This window comes from Daphnia pulicaria, unplaced genomic scaffold (genome assembly GCF_021234035.1).
Source record: "Daphnia pulicaria isolate SC F1-1A unplaced genomic scaffold, SC_F0-13Bv2 h1tg000140l, whole genome shotgun sequence".
Taxonomy (NCBI): Eukaryota; Metazoa; Arthropoda; class Branchiopoda; order Diplostraca; family Daphniidae; genus Daphnia; species Daphnia pulicaria.
Genome location: NW_025804833.1, coordinates 20,001 through 30,000, shown reverse-complemented (window position 1 = coordinate 30,000; position 10,000 = coordinate 20,001). Strand labels below are relative to the sequence as shown.

At 49.7% G+C, this 10,000-nt stretch overlaps 3 non-coding genes across 3 annotated transcripts in view; all 3 read right to left on the bottom strand.

The window, feature by feature from the left end:
• Positions 1-2,340, bottom strand: part of LOC124319227 — a 4,576-nt gene extending 2,236 nt beyond the window's left edge. The window contains exon 1 of the ribosomal RNA XR_006912923.1: positions 1-2,340. This exon is cut by the window's left edge and continues 2,236 nt beyond it. This is a non-coding gene — a ribosomal RNA (large subunit ribosomal RNA).
• Positions 2,341-2,981: 641 nt separating this feature from the next.
• LOC124319230 lies at positions 2,982-3,134 on the bottom strand. The gene has a single exon (XR_006912926.1). It is a non-coding gene; the product is annotated as a 5.8S ribosomal RNA (ribosomal RNA).
• Positions 3,135-4,064: 930 nt separating this feature from the next.
• LOC124319222 lies at positions 4,065-6,359 on the bottom strand. Its single transcript, XR_006912917.1, has one exon. It is a non-coding gene; the product is annotated as a small subunit ribosomal RNA (ribosomal RNA).
• Positions 6,360-10,000: the final 3,641 nt, after the last annotated feature.

Below are 10,000 nucleotides of genomic sequence, written 5' to 3'. Positions count from 1 at the left end.
GTGTCGCGTTACCGCGACCGTGACATTACGAGGGTTAAAGTCGTTTTATCGCGGACGTAGCCGCAGCCTGGTTCCGGAATCAGGACCGGATTCCCTTTCGCCTTAACCTGGGTGGCGTCTCACGTTATACGATACATGGTTTCATATTTTCGAAGGCGCTGCGAAAGAAGCATGCGATGCCATAACGCGATGAACGGTACTAGGAAAATAAAAGAGACGGGAGAAAAACAATCAAATACCGGCTAAGAGAAATCAAAAAAAGGAAAAAGACACTTCTTTTAACCTTCTATCATTCTCACAAGCTTTCTTATTCATGTGTTTTCTTTGACCCCGCAACTTTAGATTTTTTCTCTTCGCGCACACCACAGAAGAATCACCGACACACGACTCAACCACAACCACGCCCGCTACTCATACGATAGATGCAACACATCACGCCCGTCACTAGGTCGGCTTTCGCCTGCGGCTTAGGATCGACTGACTCATGTCCAACCACTGTTCACATGAAACCCTTCTCCGCGTCAGTCCTCCAGGATCCCTCTGGAGTATTTGCTACTACCACCAAGATCTGCACCGACGGCGGCTCCGGGCAGGCTCACGCCCACAACCCTTCTACGCTCACCGTCGCGACCCCCCTACTCGTCGGGGCCTCAGCGCCGTCGCTCTCTTCGAGCTGACACGGACGTTATTCGCTCTGCCGACCGACGGCCCGGTATAGGCACGACGCTATAGCGCCTCCCATTTTAAGGGCTAGTTGCTTCGGCAGGTGAGTTGTTACACACTCCTGAGCGGATTCCGACCTCCATGGCCACCGTCCTGCTGTCTTTAGCAACCAACTCCTTTTCGTGGGATCCGAAATGTGCGTCGTTTAGGCGCCTTAACCGGGCGTTTGGTTCATCCCACAGCGCCAGTTCTGCTTACCAAAAATGGCCCACTGGGCGCTCAGATTCAAATCAATTGCCGCGGCCTCAATCAAGGAAAAAGGCCGGGCTTCTCACCCATTGAAAGTTTGAGAATAGGTTGAGGTCGTTTCGACCCCAAGGCCTCTAATCATTCGCTTTACCGGATGAAACTCCGTTTGTTCTCTTTGCGAGCACCAGCTATCCTGAGGGAAACTTCGGGGGGAACCAGCTACTAGATGGTTCGATTAGTCTTTCGCCCCTATACCCAACTCCGACGATCGATTTGCACGTCAGAATCGCTGCGGACCTCCACCAGGGTTTCCCCTGGCTTCGTCCTGGCCAGGCATAGGTCACCATCTTTCGGGTCCCAACGTGTGCGCTCTGGGTTCGTCCGGCCGACTCGACCAAACCCTTTTAAGGGGGAAAGATCTCGCGAGCATTCGGACGCCCTGGGGTTGCGCCCGCTCTGTTCGAGACGGGATCACCCCTCGCGGATGCACCCTCATCGGGGCCGCTTCACTTTCATTGCGCCTCGCGAGTTTAGTTTGATAATTTCTCGACGACTTGCGCACATGTTAGACTCCTTGGTCCGTGTTTCAAGACGGGTCGGGTGGGACCCGACTTCTACTCTCCGCTCTGGGCCTCCACAGGTTGAGCACCGCAACTTTTTCTCTTTTACAAAAAAAAGCTACGACACCTCCCGGGAGGAGACAGGTCACGACCGGGCAGTACTGTTGGGAAACGCCGCGCTCGTCATCGCGGCACCCGCGAAGGTAACCACGAAACTCGCTAACGGACGCCCCGTGTAACAGACACCCAGTCGGTCGCGGAGTCCTACTAGGCCCCCCACTTGCGGACCTTGGCGTGGCTATTGCGATCGCAGAACGACTTATGCAAGAGAGCCGCCAATTCAGGCAGTCTCCATGCAGCGTTAAGGGCATACAACCAAGTGCCGGGAGCGGGGACTTGTTCGACCTTCGAGGGCCCACCCGTTTAACCCCCTGAACGGTTTCACGCACTCTTGAACTCTCTCTTCAAAGTTCTTTTCAACTTTCCCTCGCGGTACTTGTTCGCTATCGGTCTCGTGGCGATATTTAGCCTTAGAAGGAGTTTACCTCCCGCTTAGGGCTGCACGCTCAAGCAACCCGACTCTTGGGAAGGGATCCGATGCACGGTCTCGGCTCGTCTTATCTACGGGCCTGACACCCTCTGTGGGTTGCTCGCCCCGTTCATGGAGACTTGGACGATAGATACCGGACAGACGCGCACGATCCTCCCGAACACCACATTCCTCGGCACCCGCTCAACCGGGCGCGAGGTTCGGTGCTGGGCTCATCCCTGTTCGCTCGCCGCTACTAAGGGAATCCTTGTTAGTTTCTTTTCCTCCGCTTACTGATATGCTTAAGTTCAGCGGGTAGTCTCATCTAAACTGAGGTCAGAATGAATTGTTTGTTTTCAAAAGGAGACAACACTTTATCTAGCTCGGCAGACTTTGGCGTTTTAAAGCCGGGAAAGATTGAATAATTGCCGGTTCAAATTTTTTTTTTTCGAAATAAAGCGAGTCTCTCGTTATTCGCAAAAATTAATTTACGAAAAGTGACAGGGCGTCCTGCGGCTTTTTGTATTGAAACAACGCGTCGTGCGCGAACCAAGCTTGCATAACGAGCGGTTAGAGTGAGTGATAATTCGCGGTGGTCGACACTTCGACACGCCCGGCGCACACACACAACTAAACTCGCGTTGAAGCGGTATATCGCGCACACGCAGCCGACACCTTGTTCGAGAAGATGTGTTTATTTCTAAAATTTTTTTTTGAGTTGGCTCAAAAATTTCCCATCTGTTTTGCCATCGAAAAAGGTTTCTTTTGAATAGAGAGGAAAAAAACAAAACAGGGCGAACCTTCTTTTATTTTTCCCCCTTTTTTGTATTTGAGGCATCGCGGACACTTAAGTCGCGCGGCACCCAGACGTTAGAGATTCGGGAGCTTTTATGCGGTCAGGCCGGGTGAAAAATAAATCTCGCCGCGACCCAACATGCAAAACCAAGACTGAAAAAATCTCTGTTCGTTCATCATTCGACCGACCCTCAGTCAGATGTGGCCCGAGCGAGAAGCTGGGCCGCCATTTACGTTCAAGATTTCGATGCTCCATGTGTTCTGCAGTTCGCATGGATTAGCGCACTTTGCTGCGCTCTTCATCGATCCACGAGCCTAGTGATCCACCGTTCAGGGTCGTATATAAAACGACATATTCGTTTTCTTCTCTCTTTTTCTCCAACCCGCCCAAGCAAATGAATGCGAGGGCGGAGAAAGAAAGCCAGAAAGAAAATGTTCCGATAAACACTCGTACTAGAATTTGGGTTTAGTGTGTTATTGTGATTTTGAATTCTTCCTACTTCATCGAGAGGGCGAAGGGCAAGCTTAAAAAACATTCGGTTTTCAACGGCATAGTGTCGGGCTTTGGAGTGTTAGTCTATACGACGCACACGCACGCAACCACGAGTATCTACGCCCGAAAAGAACGTCCAGAGTAAAGTCTCACACTTTCGTCCCCCACCGAGAATCAAAAAATCCCGAAGACGAAGAGAGAAACAAAAAAAAACAATTTCGATTGGGCGTATCCGCTTTAAACCACCGCGCATCAGAGCGCCTGATACCCGTTCAAAATCTTGATGTTTTTTTTTTTTCCGACTCTCCATCCACCGAGTTTTTATTTTTCAAAGTGTTTGATTTAGGGACTAAGACTTTATAAAATCTCCTTTATTGTTCCTTCGGTACTCGCGGCCCAGGCGGGCTATCGTATTCTTCACTCTACTAACGTCAACACTGTGAGCGCCGCTAAAGGTCGAATGAATCTATAGAGACATTCACCATCGAAGCAGGAAGAATTTGCTCACGGCCATAGACCAAATCGAAAGACTTTGTGTTTTTTTTTGAGCCGAGAGGAAAGAAAAATCAATTTGAAAAGGCGAATCCGCTTTAAACCACCGCGCATCAGAGCGCCTGATACCCGTTCAAAATAAATGATTTTCTTCCGTCAACCCACACATAGTTCATACGATGTCTTACGCCGAAAGACTTTTGATGGGGTTTTTTTGTTTTGCAACTTTTAGTTGTTTCGTGCTCAACCAAAGCCATATGCGCAAAACATTTGTCTTGTTCGTTTATGATCCTTCCGCAGGTTCACCTACGGAAACCTTGTTACGACTTTTACTTCCTCTAAAGGATCAAGTTCGACCATCTTTCAGTCTCGCCGTTGGTAGGCACCGCACGGGCAGAGATTGCTCCCCACTCGACGGCACCCCGACAAGCCCGTCCGAAGGCCTCACTAAATCATTCAATCGGTAGTAGCGACGGGCGGTGTGTACAAAGGGCAGGGACGTAATCGACGCGGGCTAGTGACCCGCGCCTACTAGGGATTCCTGGTTCATGGGGATCATTGCAGTCCCCAATCCCAACCACGAAGGAGGTTCAGCGGTTACCCGGTCCTTTCGGACAGGGAGAGTGAAACACGCTGATTCCTTCAGTGTAGCGCGCGTGCGGCCCAGGACATCTAAGGGCATCACAGACCTGTTATTGCTCACTGTCACGCGGCTGGACGCCGCTTGTCCCTCTAAGAAGACTGCGTGACGGACGCGAGAGCAGAAGGTATCGCCGGGGATGACGACGACCGAATAACAATAGAGCCAGCCCCCGCGAGACATTCCCGACAAAGCCCCGCCATACCTCATCCGCCAGGCAACCAACCCGTGAAGGCCGTACACCCGACGAACAGAGCACAACGAAACCAAGCCGAGAGATTGCCTCACTAAAGGAACCAGTCCCACCGAGACCCGAATCGCCGCCACCTGATCCCGACGCCTCCGTACTCCCTTCGGTTTCAATTGATAAAACCCGTCACCTATTTAGCAGGCTAGAGTCTCGTTCGTTATCGGAATTAACCAGACAAATCGCTCCACCAACTAAGAACGGCCATGCACCACCACCCACCGAATCAAGAAAGAGCTCTCAATCTGTCAATCCTTCCAGTGTCCGGGCCTGGTGAGGTTTCCCGTGTTGAGTCAAATTAAGCCGCAGGCTCCACTCCTGGTGGTGCCCTTCCGTCAATTCCTTTAAGTTTCAGCTTTGCAACCATACTTCCCCCGGAACCCAAAGACTTTGGTTTCCCGGAAGCTGCCCGTCGAGTCATTGGAGTAACTCCGACGGATTGCTGGTTGGCATCGTTTATGGTTAGAACTAGGGCGGTATCTGATCGCCTTCGAACCTCTAACTTTCGTTCTTGATCAAGGAAAACATTCTTGGCAAATGCCTTCGCTGTTGTTCGTCTTGCGGCGGTCCAAGAATTTCACCTCTGTCGCCGCAGTACGAATGCCCCCGTCCGTCTCTATTGACCATTACCTCGGGTCCAAAAGTAAAAGACCAGCAAAATCGGACCGAGGTCCTATTCCATCATTCCATGCTGCGATATTCAGGCGTTGGGATACACCTGCTTTGAGCACTCTAATTTGTTCAAAGTAAACGTTGCCGGCCGCCCGAGACACCCGGTGAAGGGCACCCCGAACGATTGACTGGGTGGAGCGAATCGAGTCAACTACGACCAAAATTTAAAAAAGAACCCGAAAGAACTTTCCAACTCTGGCCGCAGATACAACAACGACGCACCGACCACCACTCCGGCGATGTTGTCCGACCGTGAAGAGAGTCGGGCTTTGACACCCGGGCTCCCAGAGCGTGAAACGCAACACCCTTGATTCAGAGCGGCGCCGCCCGGCCGAAGACAGACATCCGACTACGAGCTTTTTAACCGCAACAACTTTAATATACGCTATTGGAGCTGGAGTTACCGCGGCTGCTGGCACCAGACTTGCCCTCCAATGGTTCCTCGTTAAAGGATTTAAAGTGTACTCATTCCAATCACGGGGCCTCGGAAGAGTCCCGTATCGTTATTTTTCGTCACTACCTCCCCGTGCCGGGAGTGGGTAATTTGCGCGCCTGCTGCCTTCCTTGGATGTGGTAGCCGTTTCTCAGGCTCCCTCTCCGGAATCGAACCCCGATTCCCCGTTACCCGTTGCAACCATGGTAGGCGCGTAACCTACCATCGACAGTTGATAAGGCAGACATTTGAAAGATACGTCGCCGGCGCGAAGGCCGTGCGATCGGCGTGAAGTTATCCAGAGTCACCAAAATTGGTACGGTGCGCGAGCCCGAAAGCCCGGCCCCGACTGGTTTTGATCTAATAAAAGCACCTCTTCTGCGAGCCCGAAAGCCCGCAGTCGAGGCTCGAGTGCATGTATTAGCTCTAGAATTACCACAGTTATCCAAGTAGGATGGAGTGGATCTAAGGAACCATAACTGATTTATTGAGCCATTCGCGGTTTCGCCGTCTAGCGGCTTGTACTTAGACATGCATGGCTTAATCTTTGAGACAAGCATATGCTACTGGCAGGATCAACCAGGTATTTCGTGTATGTTTGTTTGATATGCATCCGGCGAGTTGCGGGTTTTTATTTCGCCCACGCATCACCAAACACACACCAAATCAACACGTTTTTCGTTTTTTTTCTTTTTCTTCGGAAACTAAAATTTTTGATCGCAACGCCTGGCGTGTCACAGCGAGTCCCAGTGAAGAGAAACACCGATCCGATCCGTTTGTTGGATTTTTTTCATTTCAATTTCCAAAGTCAAAGACCATTCAACGGTCTATGAGCCCAAAGTGAATCGGATTCATTCGACCGGTCTTGATATATTCATCAACTTTTTTTCCCGTATTACGGTTTTCGACGGTCATATGTGGCGTGCTGTATGCTCATAAGTCAAGCCTGCTTTACTAAGCTGACAAGCATACATCTTTTAAATTTTTGTGGGCTCAGAGTTTTATTTTTATTTTTCCACCGCCGAGGCACACTCTCGCATCACCCCGCACGACACACACACACACACACACCTCACCGCTCAACGGTCACACGAGGCAGAATTTTCCGCAAAGACTTTCGAAGAGAAAGAGAAAACTCGGAACAACCGCGGTCAGAGGCCAGCATAGAGGCATCGTATAGAAAGTCATGGGCGGAAAAAAACAAATCATTTCAAGTCGAGACAAGCAACCAGACTACCCCTATAAAAGTGCGCAATTCTTTAAGAGTTCACCGAAGAATGACCGAGATCAAGTATGCACGAAACGAACATATTCCAAGGGCAGCTGAATAAGCGATTCTGCGCCGAAGCGCGAGAAAAGCAAGCGGTACACCGATGGGGATCGTTTTTTTTATCGTGTTAGATTCGTTGTTGTCAAGCAAGGATTCTCAAAATGTTTTTTGCATTGCACCCAAGTTTCGTACTGATTACTTGTCGCAGACCGGTGACTGTCAAAAAAAAATTTTTTACGTTTTTTCTTGAGAGGTCACTGCCTACACACAACTCCGGGCGGGCCGTACACTCACAGCCGTTTGAATTCTCCCTTCGTGTGTCATGGCCATAACTGAGCGTACATCTTACCGGGCGCCGAGTTGATCTGGCTTGTTCGATGAACGTTCGGGATACGTACAATCGATATAGCTCCAACCGTAACTCGTTTGTAATTACGCCGGCCATACTCAGCGGGCGCTCAGCTCAGCTCTCGATATCTTCCGTCGAAGGGAAGTTCGTAGTAAAAGAGAGTCAGAGTCGACGCCACATTTTGCGGTCCTCGCATCTCATCCGATTTTTGAATTTTATAGATTTGCCATCACTTCCACCCAATTCTCTCGTATATTTCAATCTCTTGACTTTGTCCGACCGGGCCGTCTTCGCCCCCCTTCAACTCCGTCCATCTCCACTTCTGTGTTCCACACAACGAGCTTCCGTCAAACGGCAAAATGTGAAATATGCGCACGCCGCACGAAATAATTTGAAAGCGTTCTGTTTGGTGGCTTTTTTATTTTTTATCTCTCGGCTCACACACACACACACACATTTCCGCCTGAACGGTAATTTTTTTTTGATACGGTGTCAAAAAGTGAAAAGACGCGCACCATTTTCTTTTCTCTTCCGTATCGTCGCTGACGGTAAACGCTGATGGTTATGATGCCGTAAGTTTGGAAGAAAGAATCTTTCCCGTCTTGTCTTGTTACGGTAAAATAACAAAGAACAAGCGTCCGATTTCTCTCACAGACGGCCACAGACAAACCACACGTGCCGAAGAAACGAAACGTCCGAAACCAAAAAAATGTTTGACGCGCGCACCTCTTCTGAACTTTTCGACCAAGAGTCGTTGGATCGAGTGACGAGCTTCTCAGCTGTCGCACCAATCGGTGAAGCGGGCGTTTGAATTCCCGTCCACATCGCGGTTCGGATATATTTTTACATATACCGACCATCGGAAATTTCGAAAACGGTTTTACCGAAGGAATGATATTTCACACACCGACAGCTCATCGAGTTCGTCTCCGTTCAACGGTTTTTTTTTTTTAAGACTTTTTGATCGCATGGGGCTAAACTGGTTAGAGCAAAGCCGCGATCCAAGCAGTGAAAAAAAAACAAAGACAGTGCAAGCGCGATCGAACGGAATCGAAACTAAAATCATGTGAAGTGGCGGGCGGAAAGGAGCTCAGCTACGGTGGAAATGAAACTACAACTAACGCCGAACCGGACAACTTCCCATTCTGCGTCTTCGTTTCATTTCCCAAAGCTCCCCGTCGATACCAAAGTTTTTGCGTCGAAGCTACTAAAGAAATTTCGCGCTTTCCTTTTCGCCTCTTTCGCCTTCCCTTCGATATCTATCCAACCACCGGCTTCGACTTTATTTCTTTCACCCGTCTATTCGCCCGATAGTCGACGGTCGGCCATTCTTTGGTATCGGCCAGGCGGACTAACAAGAAGTAAGACTCGTTTGAAAAATTTGGACCGGGCTTTACAATCGCTGCTTGTCGTAATGTCGCAAATTTGAAAAAAATTTTCAATTCGAGAAACCAAACTATTCGACACTTCGAAAATTTTTGGGACTCTGAAAATTTTTCCGAGTTTAGGAATCGAGACCTCTTCTATACTAAGGAAAACCACTAATGTTCCGCCGCATAATGTCTCCGTTTTCCGGCTCATTTTTAGCGATTGGACGGGGACATTGCCCCATCCAACCGCCAGCCGACTTTCAGGAACCGTCGTTTTCAAAGTTGGGACTTAGAAAATTTTCGACGAGTGGGAATTTTTTACGGTCGCAAGTCATCACGACACGCCCGACCAACCCATTTGAGAGCCGCCACGCCTCGACGGTGTGACGGCTTTTTTTCGAATCGACGGGTCTCGCTCACTCCTCTCTCGCGCCGACCAGAGGCCGGGCGAGAGAGTCGTTGCCAAACACCGTCGTCGGAAATGGGAGAATTTGAGTGGGAATTTTTTACGGTCGCGAGTCATCACGACACGCCCGACCAACCCACTTGAGAGCCGCCACGCCTCGACGGTGTGACGGCTTCTCTTTTCGAATCGACGGGTCTCGCTCACTCCTCTCTCGCGCCGACCAGTGGCCGGGCGAGAGAGTCGTTGCCAAACACCGTCGTCGGAAATCGAGAAATTTTCATTTCCATTTCCATTTTTTTTCATCGGCCTTTATACGTCCAAGTCCCGCCAACCACGTCACTACCACGTCGTCGGGACTTAGAAAAATTTTTCAATTTTTCGGACTTAGAAAATTTTTCAACTTTCTTTTTTTCGACAACCTCTTCCCTATATAGGAAAGTAGTGGATGTTCCGGGCAGTAACTGTACGAAAAAGTCGATTTCCGAATTTTTGCCGGACTTTCACCTGAGCTCAGGCCGGGCCGCCCGCTCAACTGCCGCCCGGTCACCACCAAAAACCGGTCTTGGAAATTTTCGGACTTAGAAAATTTTTCAACTTTTTTCTTTCTCGACAACCTCTTCCCTATATAGGAAAGTAGTGGATGTTCCGGGCAGTAACTGTACGAAAAAGTTGATTTCCGAAATTTTGCCGGGCTTTCACCAGAGCTCAGGCGGGGCTTACCATCACACCCGCCGACCGGTCACCACCAAAAACCGGTCTTGGAAATTTTAGGACTTAGAAATTTTTTCCAACTTTTTTCTTTCGCTCTTTCTCGCCATTTTTAGCCGTCTTT